Below are 18,006 nucleotides of genomic sequence, written 5' to 3' on the forward strand. Positions count from 1 at the left end.
TTAGCATATTTTCACAAATGTTTTCAAGGATGTTAGCACTCCACTAGATCCTAAATGCATATGCAATGATAACCGCATTTCACTATGAGTTTTACTCCTCTTAATAGTATGGCTATCAATCCTAAATGTGATCACACTCACTAAGTGTCTTGATCGCTAAAACAAAATGGCTCCTAACATTTATACCTTTGCCTTGAGCCTTTTGTTTTTCCCTTTCTTCTTTTCCAAGTTCAAGCATTTGATCATCACCATGCCATCACCATCATCATGATCTTCACCATTGCTTCATCACTTGGAGTAGTGCTACCTATCTCATAATTACTTTGATAAACTAGGTTAGCACTTAGGGTTTTATCAATTAACCAAAACCAAACTATTGCTTTCAACAGGGCATTTGCTGCTATTTCACAAGCCATGTGTTGAAGCCTCTTTGGTGAATTGACAATCTAAAAGTGCATCTGGCCCTTTAGTGGGTTTTGGATGATTGAATGACAATGTGATTAAAGGTCTAACCTGTTTGCTAAGTGTGGACATGTAATAGGTTATCTCACAGGTACTTAATGAAAGCCAAATTGATGTGTTGTTGTATAAACAATCTAGTTCAATCATAAGACAACAATGCAAATAGAATTCATACGAAGACTTATTTATTGTGAGATTTCCATGTACTGTGTGAAGCACGATAAGAATTAATTAATAAGACATGAGGATTGCATATGGAGTGGTCTCATATTTAAAGCTTGCTAAATTGAAATGAAAAAGATAACAATACAAATGAATGGATGATTCAACACAAAATATGACTTGATGGCTTGAGATGGTGAAGATAGCAAGGAAAGGCTTTGAGGTACTAAGCAAGGGTAAAGGGCAAGCGATGGCTTGGCAGACAAAGAACCTAGCTAGGGTGAAGAAGGAAGTACTTGTATTTAGTTGAGGTACTAATCAAGCTATGATGGTCATGTTGATGTAGAGGATCAAATCACTATTGGAGTGTTTGATGGAAGTGACTTGATACATTTGGGATTATTCATATTTGATGAATGAAATCAAGTCATGTGCTCAAGATAGCTATGCTCAAGTGAAAAGATCAATATCAACATATTGGCACCCTTACTTGATGAAGATTGAAAGAGACGGCATCAATTCAAAAGAGATCAACTCAAGCGGTATAAATTTGTTTTTCCTTTGATCTTTAGTAAATAGGAATGCCATACTATTAAGACAGATGCATCATGTTGATAGATGATTATTCATAAGTGCTCAAGCCAACCTATGTAATGTTTGAGTGAAAAAGAGAAGAGAGAAACTAACTTTGTTCTGTGACCAAGCATACCGGATATGTCCGGTATGCATATCGGATGTGTCCGGTATGGTAGGGTCACTTAGGTGTTTCTCTAACATGCTTCATCGGGAGTTTCGATGTGAGTCAGGAGTTCTGACGGTCGGGAGTTCCGATGGTCGGGAGTTTCAACAATCATTGGAGTTTCGACGTCTCGCGCTTAACTGACTTAGAGAGTTCACTATCCTGGTCATACCGGACGTGTCTGGTATGGACGACCAAAGCCCAACGGCTAGTTTTCAAATGAGCTAAGGGTCAGGAGTTTCGATGTGAGTCAGGAATTTCGATGGTTGGGAGTTCTGGCATTCGTCTAGAGTTCTGACACCTTGCACACTAACAAAGTTACTATTGGCGCAGTACAAGTCATATCGAATGTGTCTTGTATGTTCGGTATGGCAACGGCTAGAAAACGGTTAGTTTTTCAAATGGGCTATAAATAACCCCAAGCCTCCACCTTTGGAGGCTGCTAATTTTGCTGATCCTCTAGCATGTTTTTGAGCCTTGCCAACTCTCCCAAACCCTCTCTTAGTGAGTGTGTGATCTAAATCGTAAAATCCATTTGTTGGTTGAGAGAGAATTCAAAATTAAGAGCAAGCCACCACTTAAGCACTTGTGCATATTGTCTATTTCGTGATTTGTACTTGTTACTCTTGAACTCTTCAGTCCTAGATGGCTAGGCGTCACCAGAGAGCACCCAAGAGATTATAGTGTGCCTCAGAAAGTTTGTAACGGTCGATTATGCTGCCTCGGAATCAACTAGTGGAAGGAGGAAAATGAGTTGGAAAAGACTCCGGCTATAGTGACCTTCATGGTACCCTCTAGGGCTGACCTTTGTTGGGTCGCCCATAGCCCCCTCAACGGAGAGTAGGACTCGAATGAGTTCGAACTTCGGTAAAATAAATATCGTGTCTCAATTCGCATCTCATTTGATATTTGTGTTGCTCTAGCTCTTGTGTAGGTTACCTGTGTGTGGCACTATCTTTAGTGGGTGCCTACAGGTTGGATTGAAGTTTGGAATCAAAAGGAGCAAGTTAGGGGTCACACTGTAGATCTCGTGTATACTAGATGTGTCCGATATTGCCTGAAGTGTTCGATCGAACCGGACGTGTTTGGTACCTCTACCAGACGTGTCTGGTATTAGCCCATGCTCTATTTTTATCTATTCACTGCACTAATCGTTGTGTTGTAGGGTTGTGGCTCCTAGATTTAGTATCTTTTATATACTCTGTGGCTAACTTGTGAGAGGTGGTATTACTCTTATTTGGAGTTTTCATTTTCCCTTTACTAATCATTTCCGCATTTAAAGGTGTTAATTTTTAGAAACGCCTATTCACCCCCTCTAGGCGGCATCCTAGGTCCTTTCAATTGGTATTAGAGCCAGGTTCTCACCTAAAGCTTCACCGCCGTGAGAAAAGGATGTCGACGCCTATCGAGTTGGAGCCGGTGCTTCTCCAAAATGATGGTTCAAACTTTTTACCTTGGTCAATTCATGTACTCAATGCTTTTAGGGATATTAGTCCTCTTGTTGAGCATATTGTGGATGCAAGCATACCTCTTCCTATAGTTGATTGGAGCAACTACAAAAATTTGTCAAAAGAGAAAGAGATATGCGTGCAACTCAATGCTCAAGCTATTAATGTCATTTTGAGTACATTGAGTGCGGAGGTTCAAGATGAGGCAATCTTTAATGGACAACCACCTTCAGAGAGTGCTCATCTCATTTGGACTAGACTTGTTGAATTATATGGAAAATCCAAATGTGATGATGCTATTGAGTGCAATTCAATAGAAAGTATGTCCATTGTGTCTTCATACAGCGAAGAAGCCTCACAGGACCTCAAGAGCACCAAGCTGGAGCAAGAAATGCAAGCAGCGCATGACCTGTTGTCTGCCTGCATATACCGGATGTGTCCGGTATACCTATCGGACGTGTCCAGTATGGCCGAGGCAGGAGAGCAGCGAGCAGCTGTTTGCAAGGATGCTCAAGATCGGTGGCGACCAAGTGATGAGTCAACCTCGGTATCTCATGATTCTCATCACTTGTGTCCCATGGCCAAGAAAAGCAAGAAGACGAGTAACAAGAAAGATGAAGAAAAGGAGAAAGCACAAGCAGATGATCAAGAAAAGAGTGATGTTGAAGTTGAAGATAACTACAACCTTGATCATATCAACCGCAAAGACAAGTTCATCATCATGAAGATAGTTGAAAACAATGATGAGCTTGAAGAAGAGATTGAGAAGCAAGAGCAATCACTTCAAAAGCAAGAATTGTTTCTCATCTCCAAGATGGAACAATTAAAGGCTCTAAGTGAAAGGTATGAAAAATTGTCAATTGAGCATGATTTAGTTACTAACTCCTCTTCTAGTGTTTCACAACTAGAGAAGGAAAACTTTGAGCTCAAGGCAAGGCTAGATGAACTATCAAGCAAATATAATATTCTCCAAGCCATCTATGTTCATCTCAAGTGCTCACATGAGGAATTAGTAGGATCAAGCATCATGCTTGAGGCAGCCCATGAGGTTGTAATCACATTGGTAAAATCTTCTCAACCTCTCATAAATTCACTCACTAGTACACCATCTCAATTAAATATTTCTTATGCTAATGAGTGTGCTCCTCAAGCAAGCCAATCTTCAATTGAGCTAAATCTCATAGAAAACATAGAGCTCAAAGAAGAGGTGGAAAGATTAAAGAAAGATGTGATTTGGTTGAAGGGTAAGGAGAAAGCACAACCTTCTCAAGATAACCATGATAACATGGTGAAGAAGCTTGAGAAGGGTTCAAACCTTGCTTCCTCCAAAGCCCAACAAAAGAATCACATTACAAGCAAGGCCAACACAACCAAGAGCAAGAAACATGGAAAAAGGTTATGCTATGGTTGTGGATTATATGGACATGAGTAGGCTATGTGTCCACATAAGAGTTGGGCCGACAAGTGTGAAGTGGCCAAACAAAAGGCCTCAAACAAGTTAGCGAACCAAAAGTAAAGTGAGGAAGCCCAAGTTGCAACAAGAAGATGCTATGGATGCAATGAGATGGGCCACAAGGTTGATAGATGCCCATACAAGCAAAACAAGCATAGAGCAAACAAAGGCCGCATATGCTATGCTTGTAGAAGAAAGGGGCATCTAAGCTTTGAATGCCCAAATGGTAACACTCCTAAGCCGAACACATTTGTTTATAATGATATGCTTAGGAAGACCACAAATGGAGTTAGCACTAGCAAGGTGATGTGTTCACCATAAACTAGTGCTAAAGCCATTTGGGTGCCTAAGCACTTGTTGACTAACTCAAAAGGACCCAACAAGAGTTGGGTACCAAAGTGTGCTTAGGTTAATGATGTAGGTACTTAGTGATGAGATGAAGGCTTCGGGGGTGGTTGAGCAAGCAAATTAAAAATATTCACTCAATCTATCAACCAATTCTCATCATAATCTCCTATATGGTTGACCCAAAGATAATTTAATAAATATATCATCTACTTCATCCTCACCATTGGTAACAAGTACCTAAACCTTTTAGGATAGCCACTTTGTGTGTTTTGTGCTCAATGGCTCACAAATAGGCATATTTGTGAAATATTGAAAGTGGCTAATTAGTTTCACATGATAATTATCATGTTTGCCATATGGTGCTTTCAATAGCTCTCTAGTAGAGCAAATTATTGTTGAGATGCAGGGCATAAAAGAAATACTAGAGCTAAAACAAAGAATCACAAGCAGCAGATTAATTGTCACTGTCCTACACCTACCGAACGTGTTCGGTATTCATACCGGACGTGTTCGGTATGGCTAGGAATAGAAAGAGAAGTGTTTCTATTCTAAACATGTCAGACTTGTCTGGTATGTCTACTGGACGTGTCTGGTATTGCAAGAATCAGAACACAAATTGGATTGCGACTGAGTCTTTGATCAACATATTTTCATATATCCTTAATTTACTCAGAAGCTTGTGATTTATCAAATCTAAGTGGATTGTGAGCATCTCTCAAACTCAAATTTAAATATGGCATTATTACTTAGTGTTGGTCAAAATAGGTGATTGACTCACAAATTCTTATTAGAATAAAGTGCTAGTTGAAAGTCATTCAAATTACTTAAAGCACTTATTTAGGGGGAGCTTAGTTTCTATTTTGCACCTTTGTGGACTAACAAATTTATCTAGCATTCCTTATAGTCCTTGAAAGAAAAATTGATTTTGTATTGAGCATGATTATTTGGCAATTAAAGTCAACATAAAGATTATCATGCTATGTATCTTCTTAGTGGAATTCTTGTGGGCTCAAGGCAAAGGTATCTATTTACATGCATGCATTGTAAGTGCATCTAAGGCCTTTTATATGCTAGAGTGTACATTTGTGTGACATAGGAGAGATGTTTTTCAAAACCCATAACTAGCATATGTAGGTGGTGTGAATTTGAAAAAGTATTTGAATCTTGGTCTTTGTGGCCTAGCCTTCTCATGAGATGATTATAGCTCTCCTTGATTGTTTGATTGGCTAATCACACATGACATGGCTTTCTTAAGTCCACATTCTACTATGTCTCACTATATATCTCTCAAGTAAACAAAATCATAAATTTGCCAAATATTTGGGAAAGAGAAAATCAATTAATGGCATTGGATAAGAAAATTAATGATACTCAGTTTGGATCAAGATTGTATACCTTTTTTGGACTGAGTAATAATAGAGAAGGGGATTGGAATCAAGAGAATGAATTTTTGGAACAAAAATAGCTAGCCCGCAAATACCGAACGTGTCTGATATGCGCGGGTCAATAAAAGGCCCATACCCCATTGGCCCTAGTCCTCTATCTCTATTTTCTCTCCTCCAAGCCAGCGTCGCCACCTCTATTCCATAGTTTTGGGCGATCGAGTGCTTCCACCAAGAAAAAGAAGAGAGGGAGATTGGATCGGAGAAGGTTTGCATTAAGATTGAAGGCTCCAGGACTTGGATTTTGAATCTCATCTTCATCCTCTCAATCAAGGTACCCTAATCTCGAAACCCATCCGATCTAAGTGGTTAATGCATCAAAGTCAAAATCCTTTGGTATCTAGAAGCAATGCCTAGAGTTTGGATTGGATTGGTTGAAGATTGAGCCAAGGGCCCTGGTTAGGGTTGCTGTCCACTCATATGGGACATGTCCGATATGAGGCAGCAGAGTAGTTTTTGCTCTCTTATTTCAATCTTCTCAGTGGTTGATTCTTAGGACTAAGTTTAATTGTCTATTATGTTTTGTGAACCTTGTGACCTAGTTTGGTTGAGGTGATTGCAAAGCATAGGATAATTAATCTTATTTCTATATTTCAACCGAAATAAGCTATCTCTTGAGCATGTATCTAAAATTCTTTGCAAATTCATTTGGATACAGGGTAGTAGCCATGAGTGGAAGATAGGAGCCCAGATCCAAGCATAGGCATGATCTAGTATTAGAGAAATACAAGAAGGCAAGGCAGGACTTGCATCCCAGATTTAGTCAGCAGGAGCTGGGCAGCAGTAGGAGACTCTCTAGAGCTACTAGGGGTGCTCCACAGTACAGAGATGGAGATAGTAGTTTTTCCTCTAACATAGATACATAGGAGTATAGAGTGGAGCCTAGTAACAGAAAGAGGAAGAGCACTAACAGAGGTTCAGATGGTAGCAGCTCAGATGATGAGCAATAGATTGAGGAGGAGCAGGCAGTACCTCTAGTTCAGCACCAGCCAGGTCAGGGTATGCACTATGGCTTACTTGAGACACATCCACCTAGTGTACCCTCTTATGTTTCTAGAGTTCACTATCGAGGGAAAGGCATGACCAGAAGGGCCGGAGATGAGAGGAGAATTGATCCAAGGAGCTTACCTAGGATTCAGTTTGATCATTGATTTCAAATAGCCTTTCATATGGACTTCTACACTAGTGTGATCCTCACTAGAAACCCAATGATTGCCAAATCTCAATGGATTAACTGGCAGTATGTCAGAGATTTGCAGAAGTCCTCCATTAATCATGCTATTGCCATTTGTGAGCATACGTGGTATATGAGATCATGAAGTTCCAGCATGACTAGAACACAGAGGTGATAGCTCAATTCTATGCCACTCTATATGTTGAGGAGGATGAGAGACGTATGCACTGGATGCTTGAGGGTCAGTGGTACAGTGTGGATTATGATGCTTTTGCAGCTCTACTTGGCTTCTCAGAGGATGATCTTTAGAGAGACAGGATCCACATAGAGCATGTGTTGCCTCCAGAGTAGCTCGCCTATATGTACCCACCAGGAGGTGAGAGAGGAGCAGTGAGGAAGGTTCTAGGTCTTCACCCTACTTATAGATGCCTAGACAGGATGTTTAGGAAGACCATTGACTGCAAGGGTGGAGATAAAGAAAACATTGCAGACTATTCTAGGAACCTGCTCCATAGGATGGCACCAGATGCATGACCTTTTAGTGTATTTGACTTCATCTGGTGTGAGATCAGGAGTGTTAGAGAGAGGCCCCTCAAGGGCTATGGTTTTGCTCCATACTTAATGCATATGATTGAATAGGTCATAGGGCATACCTTTGAGTATGACAAGATTCATAAGGCCCTGAAGATTGTTGTAGATCTACCTAAGATTGGAGTACCTCCAGTAGGTATAGGGGGAGTAGCAATAGTAGAGGCAGATGCACCTACAGGTGGTGTAGTAGTAGGAAGAGCTTCCCCTCTACCATGTGCTTCTTCTTGTTCTACTTCACATCATGGTAGTCCTCCCTTGCTCATCCATAGATTCTTTAGTTCTATCTTTAGGATGTGCAGAGACATACAGGTTAGGCAACAGAAGGAGAAGGAGGCTAGGAGGAAGGACACTCAGACTCTAAAGCAGATTGCTGCTAGACTTGAGCTTGATCCTCCTAGGTCTCCACTATCATATGAGGTAGATAGTGAGCCTGAGACTAAGGAGCAGCAACAAGCTAGGTACGACAGAGAGTTTGTTGAGTTTCTTCAGCGATAAGAGCAGCAGCAACAACAACAGGCACCAGAGCACCCTGACACTTTACCACTATAGGCTCATGTGCCTACTCACTCTTAGCCACATCCTAGTGCTATAGATGAGTATGCTTCAGACTGGTGGGGTGACCTCACAGGTGGCTTCAGCTACTATGGGTCTAGTAGCTATGACCCGTCTAGTGAGGGTGGTTCTCGCCCACCTGGTGCTCCATGCTCAGATGATGAAGGAGAAGGCAAAGACAGAGACGAAGATGGTGATGAGTGATAATAGCTTTCAGAAATAGCTTGCAGCCCCTTTGTGCTTAGTATGTTATTGTTGGACCTTTGTGATGATGGATGACAAAGGGGGAGAGAGACTGATTAAAGCTTCAGGATGTTTGTTTCATTTGCTTATCTTTGTACCTAGAGATATATATACTGCAGCTGTAGTTTTTAAGCTTTATTGATGTATCTTGAGTTTGAGATAGATTGTATCATGTGAGAGATGAGACTTATACTTATGCTTTATCTATGTATCTCTTGAGACACGATCTTTATTTATATTAGTGGCTTGTGGACTTGAGAAAATATGTAATGAGTGCTATGTGTGACATACATATGTTGTATTTATTTTTATAAGGACCATGCATACTAGAATGAAAATGTTTGATGTGATGCTTTTATATTTATTCTTGTATGATATATCTTATCATCTGCATCACAGTTTTACTTTGTCACACACACTTGCACACCACGGATGCAATGATTTAGGGAGAGTCTCCTATATGTTTTAGTATGTGCAATTGATATCTGAGGTCATTTTGTGAATTCTAATCATAAGCACATATTAAGGGGGAGCCTCTATAAATCATTGAACCCAAAATCTTAAATGTTTATATCATTTTGTAAGCTTTAATCAAGTTGTCATCAATCACCAAAAAGGGGGAGATTGAAAGTCCATCTAGCCCTTTAATGGGTTTTGGATGATTGAATGACAACGTGATTAAAGGTCTAACCCGTTTGTTAAGTGTAGACAGGTAATAGGTTATCTCATAGGTACTTAATGAAAGCTAAATTGATGTGTTGTATAAACAATCTAGTTCAAGCACAAGACAACAATGCAAATAGAATTCATACAAAGGCTTATTTATTGTGAGATTTCCATATATTATGTGAAAGCAAGCACGGTAAGAATTAATTAATGAGACATGAGGGATTGTATATGGAGTGGTCTCATATTTGAAGCTTTCTAAATTGAAATGAAAAAGATAACAATACAAATGAATGGATGATTCAACACAAGATGTGACTTGATGGCTTGAGATGGTGAAGATAGCAAGGAAAGGCTTCAAGGTACTAAGCAAGGGTGAAAAACAAGCGACGGCTTGGCGGCCAAAGAACCTAGCTAGGGTGAAGAAGGAAGTACTTGCATTTAGTTGAGGTACTAATCAAGCTATGATGGTCATGTTGATGTGGAGGATCAAATCACTATTAGAGTGTTTGATGGAAGTGACTTGATACATTTGAGATTATTCATATTTGATGAATGGAATCAAGTCACGTGCTCAAGATGGCTATGCTCAAGTGAAAAGATCAATATCAACATGTTGGCACCCTTACTTGATGAAGATTGAAAGAGACGGCATCAATTCAAAAGTGATCAACTCAAGCGGTATAAATTCATTTTTTTATCTTGAGTAAATAGGAATGTTGTACTGTTAAGAGGGATGCATCATATCGATAGATGATTATTCATAAGTGCTCAAGCCACCCTATGTGAGGTTTGAGTGAAAGAGAGAAGAGAGAAACTAACTTTGTTCTGTGACCAAGCATACCGGATGTGTCCGATATGGTAGGGTCACTCAAGTGTTTCTCCAACATGGTTCGTCGGGAGTTTCGACGTGAGTCAAGAGTTTCGACGGTCGAGAGTTTTGGTAATTGTCAGGAGTTCCAACATCTCGCGCTTAACTGACTTGGAGAGTTCACTGTCCTTGTCATACTGGACGTGTCCAGTATGGACGACTAGAGCCCAACGTCTAGTTTTCAAATGAGCTGAGGGTCGAGAGTTCCAACGTGAGTCGGGAGTTCTGACGGTCAGGAGTTCTAGCATTTGTTGGGAGTTCCAACACCTCGCACACTAACAAAGTTACCGTTGGCGCAGTGTAAGTCATACCGGACATGTCCGGTAGGCAACGGCTAGTTTTTCAAAGGGGCTATAAATAACCCCAAGCCTCCATCTTTGGAGGCTGCTGATTCTCTAGCACATTTGTGAGCCTTGCCAACTCTCCCAAACCCTCTCTTAGTGAGTATGTGATCCAAATTGCAAAATCCATTTGTGGGTTGAGAGAGAATTCGAAATTGAGAGTGTTGGGTTCATAAACCCGGGGTCCATAATGGACCTGCTTCCTAGCAAAAACTTGGCCTAGTAGACGATGTTGTGAATGATGCGTAACTCCTGGGCCAGCCTAGATACCTAATGATAGGCCAGAAGAGCAATCTAGTCTCTAACCAGAAGGCCTGCCCAAGGAGGGACGATGCTCGCCTCCAACTCTAGCCTGCCTCTCCGACTGGAAGGCCTGGCCAAGGAGGACCGATGCTCGCCTCTAACTCTAGCCCACCTCTTCGACCGGAAGGCCTGGCCAAGGAGGACTGATGCTCGTCTCTGACTCTAGCCCACCACTCTGACCGGAAGGCTTGGTCGAGGAGCGACGATGCTCGCCTCCGACTCTGACTTGCTTCTCTGGTCGGAAGTACACCGAACCTCTGCTTATAGCTCTTCTTCGACTAGCGCGGTTGGAGCCAACTGGGAAACGACCGAATAGGGATGCCCTCTCGGTAAGGACCCAAAGAATCAGGTGGAGCAAGTAAGGTAGGGCACTCTAGTCAAACCATAATACTAAGGACCATACCCTACACACTCGTAGGACAGTACTATCAGGTCATGTCAGAAGGGTGCTCTGCAACCTTCTAGATGTGTTAGAACATGAACAGTGTTATGGGTGCCAACATTTGTCCTATAGTATGGTAGGCACCGACATTGGCCATACTAGAAGATCATGATGGAGCCTACCACATGCATCTAGGCATCAATAGTATTGTGGGCGTCGACAAACCACCTTGTACTCGACGACATGGGCAACAAGACTAGGTAGCACACACACTATCTTTCTCTCACACTCTCTCTCTTATAAAGCCATCCTTTTCATCTATAAAAGGGGATGCACTCTCTCCAAAAGAATGATTCAGATGATTCCAATGAACAACATATGGATCATTTTGATTCTCTCTGCTCGGCTCTAGAACTCTAAAGCCTAATAGAGCATATGTTCGAAAACTTAGCGCATGTCGGAGCTCCTGTCACAATTGGCCCTTTGGTCTAGAGTGCGACCGGACCTCTGATACCCCCCATCTTACTCCCTCTCATTTGTAAGCCCACAACAAACTTTGAGCACCTAGGCTCAGGAATAAAGTCATCGACCGACCCAAACTGGACATAGGGCATATTGCCTGAACCAGTATAAACCCTATGTCATTGAGTGCTAGGCCATATCCGATCACAACATACGGCAAAATGACAAATATTTACTAGTTGGTCACTTTTCGCACCAACAGTTGGCGTCGTCCGTGGGGAGGACGTCGTACGTTCACGCTTTTGGTGATCGGATGGCCCACCTTTCCACCACCTTTGCCATGGTGGGCTCAAGCGATACGACTCGCTTTAGCTCGCAGGAGTTTCCCATGCTCCCACCTATTGTGTTGTGGGTTCTTCCCATCTTTGAGCCATCCTAGACCTTCCTCTTTAGAAGCCTGGACTTCATCGCCGATCAGCTCGGCGTCCTTCGCCTTCATGAGAAGGCACTTGTTCTAGCGCCCATCAGAGGGGCGCCCTCTGTCGGCTTCAAGACTCCTAGCGACTTCAACGATGAGGTGCCTACGCTTCGCTCTGAGCCCACACTAGGCTCAAACCCCACTATCAGTAACGTACATATTGTTCTTTACTCATTTTTTAATATCTTCTGTTGACTCTCTGGAGGGACCCCATTGTCCCTACCGCGACTGCCATGTAACTAGTTCCCCTACGGCTTCACATCCCCCATGGACACGTACACATAGAGGCTCCAAAAAGATGCAGACGCCACCCCCTCTCACATCTGAATTTGTGGGGATGGCGGGCTACACTCCCACCTCTTTCCACAACCTCATGGATGACGAGGTTGAGAGCGATGGGTCCAGCATTGGCAACATGGCACCTAGCCACCCTCTATCCCAGGATTGCGCTATGGCAGACGCTCTAGGACAGCCGCCGGTGGTAGCAGAGTCTCTATAGACCCACACCCCTTCGGACCCTCGCGTGGAGGCCCTTGCGTGTGCATAGGAGCATGATGAGGAGCTATGACAAAGGCAGTGGAACCAGCCACCACCTATGCTGGTGCGCTCGGTGCAGCATGCAGTGCCACACAAGCGTAACCCAATGAGCGGCGCCTAGGGTCGCGCCTGCCAGGTCCAATGCAACATCATGGATGGGGGGGGATGACCCCCCATAGTTCGCTGGGGCTGGCTAGACCATCGCTGCTGCGGTGATGCTTTTGCGTGGCCTTCCAAAGCCTATCGGCCCCAAGAGCAGGCGATCCACCGAAACCTCTTGGCGCTGGTGGAAACCGCCGCCGTTCAACAGGCAGAGAGCTCTATGTTGTGACACCGACTCACGGCCTCTATCCCCACCAGGAGAGTGGGGACGCACTAGATGAATCGCTCCATTCGCTCACCACTATAGTCGCCGGGCACGGAACAGGAGGCCGTAGCTGCACCATGGCCTGACCCGGCACCCTCTCCACATCGACCACCTATATACAAACGTCTTGGGCCGAACCGAGACGCTCGTAGCATCATCAACAATCGGCGTCAATCCCAGCATGATGATGATGTCCATCAGGTGGCGGTGAGAGCAGGCGGCATGGGCTCCGGCTGGACCATCGAGGGGACCGGTGAGACACCCCGCAGGCATGGTCACCGACCCAATGATCAGAGTCCTAGCCTAGATGGCCTGGGACCATAGGCCTTTGGCCGACGCATCTAAAGAGTGTTGTTCCGGTAGCGCTTTCGACCGCCTACCAACATCGCCAAATATACTGGGGAGACGAACCCCGGTATATGGCTCGAAGACTTCTGGCTTGCTTGCTGAGTCAGAGGAGTGGATGATGACCACTTCATCATTCAATACCTCCCCATCTACATGGGGGAACATGTTCAAGCATGGCTCGAATTCCTCCTGCATGACAGCATCCGTGACTAGGCGAAACTCAAGAGCATCTTCGTCGGGAATTTCTAGGGGACATATGTCTACTCGAGGAACTCCTGGGAGCTCAAGAGCTACCAGTAGGAGCCTAATGAGTCCCTATGGGACTACATCTGTAGGTTCTCGAAGCGGTGCAACTCTCTCCCTAATGTCGTCGACACGGACATCATCAACGCATTCCTTTCTAAGACAACCTACGAGTCCTTGATCCATAAGCTTGGTTGTCTGAAGCCCCAAACCACCTGCGACCTACTCGATGTTGCCATGAACCATGGATCTAGTGAGGAGGTGGTCGGAGTGGTCTTCAACAAAGGCCAGGACAAGGGCAAGGCCAAGCATGAGGATCAAGATGAGGGCCCCTCCACACAGAGGGGCAAAAAACAAGAAGGATCGGCACCGATTGGCCAACTCCGCGTTGGTCATTGTGGCTGATCACATGAGCAAGCAACCCTAGCAGGGCCAGCCCAATCACTTCGACAAACTCATGGATAGCCCATGCACCAACCATACCTACCCTGTCAAGCACATCTACAAGGACTACAAGCTCCTCAAGCGCTTCTTACGATAGGCCGGTGGGCCAAAAGGAGGAAAGGGCAAGGAGGCAACAGCCAAGAAAGGAGGCGCGGTGGGTAAGGATGGGGATGGCTTTCTCGACCCTGAGGAATGCATCATGATCTTTGGGGGATCTGATGCCATCTACTCCAAGCACCAGCACAAAGTGCGCTACAAAGAGGCATGTGTCACCGAGACAGCCATCCCCTTCTTTCTTAGCTGGTCAGAATCTTCGATCGCTTTTGATCAGAGGGACAATCCTTCCCACATTGCTAGACCAGGTCACTACCCACTCGTCATCGACCCCATCATCCATAAGAAGCGCCTCACCAAGGTGCTAATGGATGGAGGCAGTGGCCTCAACATCCTCTATGTTGACACCCTTGACGCCATGCGCATCCCCTGGTCAGAGCTCCACCCAGTGAGCTCTCCCTTCCATGGTGTGATCCCAAGGACACAGGCATACCCACTTGGGTAGATCGACCTGCCCATCACATTTGGCGACCGAGCCAACTTCCACTTGGAGGTCCTCACCTTCGAAGCAGTGGACTTTCCAGGGTCCTACCATCCCATCTTGGGGCGCCCATGCTACACCAAGTTCATGGCAATCCCCAACTACACCTACCTCAAGCTAAAGATACCGGGACCAAAAGGCATCATCATCATGGGTAGCACCTTTTTGCACGCCTACACATGAGACCACAAGCATTTCGAGCTCACCACTATCATCATCAACTCATCCGAGCTCCCTCGACTCAGGGAGTTGTCGACCCCAGTAGTCCTAGACTGCAACAAGCCAACCTCCTCGACTACCTTCCACCCACTTGAGGAGACCAAAGCGGTAGGGATCGACCCCACTGACCCAACCAAGACGGTGCGGATCGAGACCCAGCTCCTAGCTAAATAGGAATGCAAGCTCATTGACTTTCTATGCGCCAACCATGATGTCTTCGCATGGAAACCTTCTGACATGCTAGGCATACCATGGGAGGTCACTGAGCATGCATTATGCCTTGTCCCAGGCTCTAAGCCCACTAAGCAATGCCTACGTCGCTTCGACGATGAGAGGCGTAGGGCCACAGGTGAGGAGGTCGCCAAACTCCTAGCAACCGGGTTTATCAAGGAGGTATACCACTTTGACTAGCTTACCAATCCTGTTCTTGTAAAAAAGAAGACCGGGAAATGGAGAATGTGCATTGATTATACTGGCCTCAACAAGGCATGCCCAAAGGACCATTTTCCTTTGCCACGCATAGACCAGATAGTTGACTTCACCTCAGGATGTGAAATCCTCTCCTTTCTAGATGCCTACTCAGGCTATCACCAGATCGCGATGAAAGAGTCCAACCAGCTCGCAATCTCATTCATCACCCCGTATGGTTCATACTGTTATGTAACTATGCCTTTCGGCCTAAAGAACGTTGGCACTACCTATCAACAGTGCATGCAGCAATGCTTCGCCGATCAAATCATCCCGCTCGACCAACCTGATCAAGTCGAGCGGCCAAAACAAACAATCATTGTTTATGTTGATGACATAGTGGTCAAAATGGCTCAAGCTTGCGACCTGATCGTGAACTTGGCTACAACGTTCATGAACCTTCGAAGGTTCAACATCAAATTAAATCCCAAAGGGTGTGTTTTTGGGGTTTTGAAGGGGAAGCTGCTAGGATACATCATGTCTGAACGCGATATCGAGGCCAACCCTGAAAAAATCATGGCCATCTCCAACATAGGCCCATACGCAACGTCAAGGGCGTATAAAGGCTCATCGGTTATTTGGTCACCCTGAGCCAGTTCATCTCCCGGCTAGGCAAGCGGGGGATGCCCCTTTACAAGCTTCTCAAAAAGACAGACATATTTGTCTAGACTGAGGAGGCATAGCAAGCTCTAGAAAGCCTCAAAGTGTCATTGATGTTGGCCCCAATCATTGTCACTCCCAAACAGGGAGAACCCCTCCTCCTCTATGTCATGGCAAGCAACCACATGGTGAGCACAGCCCTAATCGTCGAGAGGGAGGAGCCAGGACACCACCTAAAGGTCCAGCGACCCATATACTTCATCAGAGAGGTACTTACCGACCCCAAGGTTCGGTACCCTAGGTGTAGAAACTCCTGTACGCTATGCTAATGGTGACCCGGAAGCTCCTGCACTACTTCACCGACCATGAAGTCTTGGTCGTCACTTCATACCTGCTGGGAGACATCATCCGCAACCGCGACACCACGAGATGAATCTCCAAGTAGACACTCGAACTAATGGGCCATGACATCAGGTATATCCCCCGCACCGCTATCAAGTCTCATGCTCTCACAGACTTTGTCGCCAAATGGATGGAGGTCTAGCTCCTGACCCCAGACGTCGCCCATGAGTACTAGGCGATGTACTTTGATGGGTCCGTAATGGCGCCTAGCTCAGGGGATGGAGTGGTTCTGATCTTCTCGGATGGGAGTAGGCTCCGTTACACAATCTGTCTCCACTTTTCGGCCTCAAACAACATCGTGGAATACAAGGCCCTCATCAATGGATTACGCATTGCCATCGAGCTCGGCGCTACGTGACTCTACGTTCGCGGCGACTCAGAGCTAGTCGTCGACTAGGTCATGAAGGAATCCTCTTGCAAAAGCCCCCTCATGATAGCATACTGCTAGGAGGTGTGCAAGCTCGAGGATAAATTTCAGGGAATCGAGCTACACCATGTCTCCCAAAAGGACAACGATGCCACCAATTTTCTCGCAAAATTGGCTGACAGGCGGGTTCCATCTCCGGACGGGGTCTTCATCAATGACCTTCATGAACCGTCTGCCTACCTCCTAGAAGGTCCAATCCAGACACACCCCGATACCAACCTGGCGCTCGGGGGCTCTAACCCTGGTGCCCCCACGACGGTGTCGCCCGCCGACGTTGACATGGTAGCACTCGATCAAACTGACTAGGGAGCGCTGCTACTCTCCTACCTCCTCGAGGAGGTTCTCCCACCCAAAAGGACCGAAGCGCGATGGATTGCTCGATGCACCAAGACGTTCAACACGTTCGGCAATGAACTTTACAAACAAAGTCCGTTATGAGTACTCATGAAGTGCGTCCCTACCGACCAAGGCAAACAGCTCCTCCTCAAGGTCCATGCCAGAATCTACAGATATCACGTGGCCTAGAGGTCACTGGTCAAAAAAGCCTTTCGCCAAGGTTTTTACTGGACCACCGCGCTATGAGATGCAGAGGAGGTCATCCACATGTGTGAGGGATGCCAGTTCTATGCTCGATAAACACACTTGCTGGCATAGGAGCTTCAAACCATCCCCATCACCTGGTCGTTTATAGTCTGGGGCCTCGACATGGTAGGACCCCTCAAAAAGGGCCCAAGCGACTTCACTCACCTACTCGTAGTGGTCGACAAATTCATCAAGTGGATAGAGGCCAAGCCCATCACCAACATTCGCTCAGAAGAGGCGGTCAAATTCTTCCTCAACATCATCTATTGGTTCGGTGTTCCTAACTGTATCATCACTGACCACAGAACTAACTTCACCGGGAAGAAGTTCCTGGACTTCAGTGATGGATACGGCATCAGGATCAACTGGGCCTCGGTCGGACATCCACGTACTAACGGTCAGGTCGAGCGAGCCAATGGCATGTTCCTCCAAGGACTCAAGCCATGCATCTTTGACCGACTCAACAAGTACGTCGGGCAATGGGTTGTAGAGGTCCCAACGATCCTCTAGAGCCTAAGAACGACCCCGAATCGATCCATAGGGTTCACAGCCTTCTTCCTGGCCTATGGAGCTGAAGCAGTGCTGCCCTCCAACCTCGACCACAGCGCCCTTCGGTCCGAAGTCCGACCAGACCTCTGATACCCCCCATCTTACTCC

This window comes from Miscanthus floridulus, chromosome 1, assembly GCF_019320115.1.
Source record: "Miscanthus floridulus cultivar M001 chromosome 1, ASM1932011v1, whole genome shotgun sequence".
In the NCBI taxonomy this organism is placed as follows: Eukaryota; Viridiplantae; Streptophyta; class Magnoliopsida; order Poales; family Poaceae; genus Miscanthus; species Miscanthus floridulus.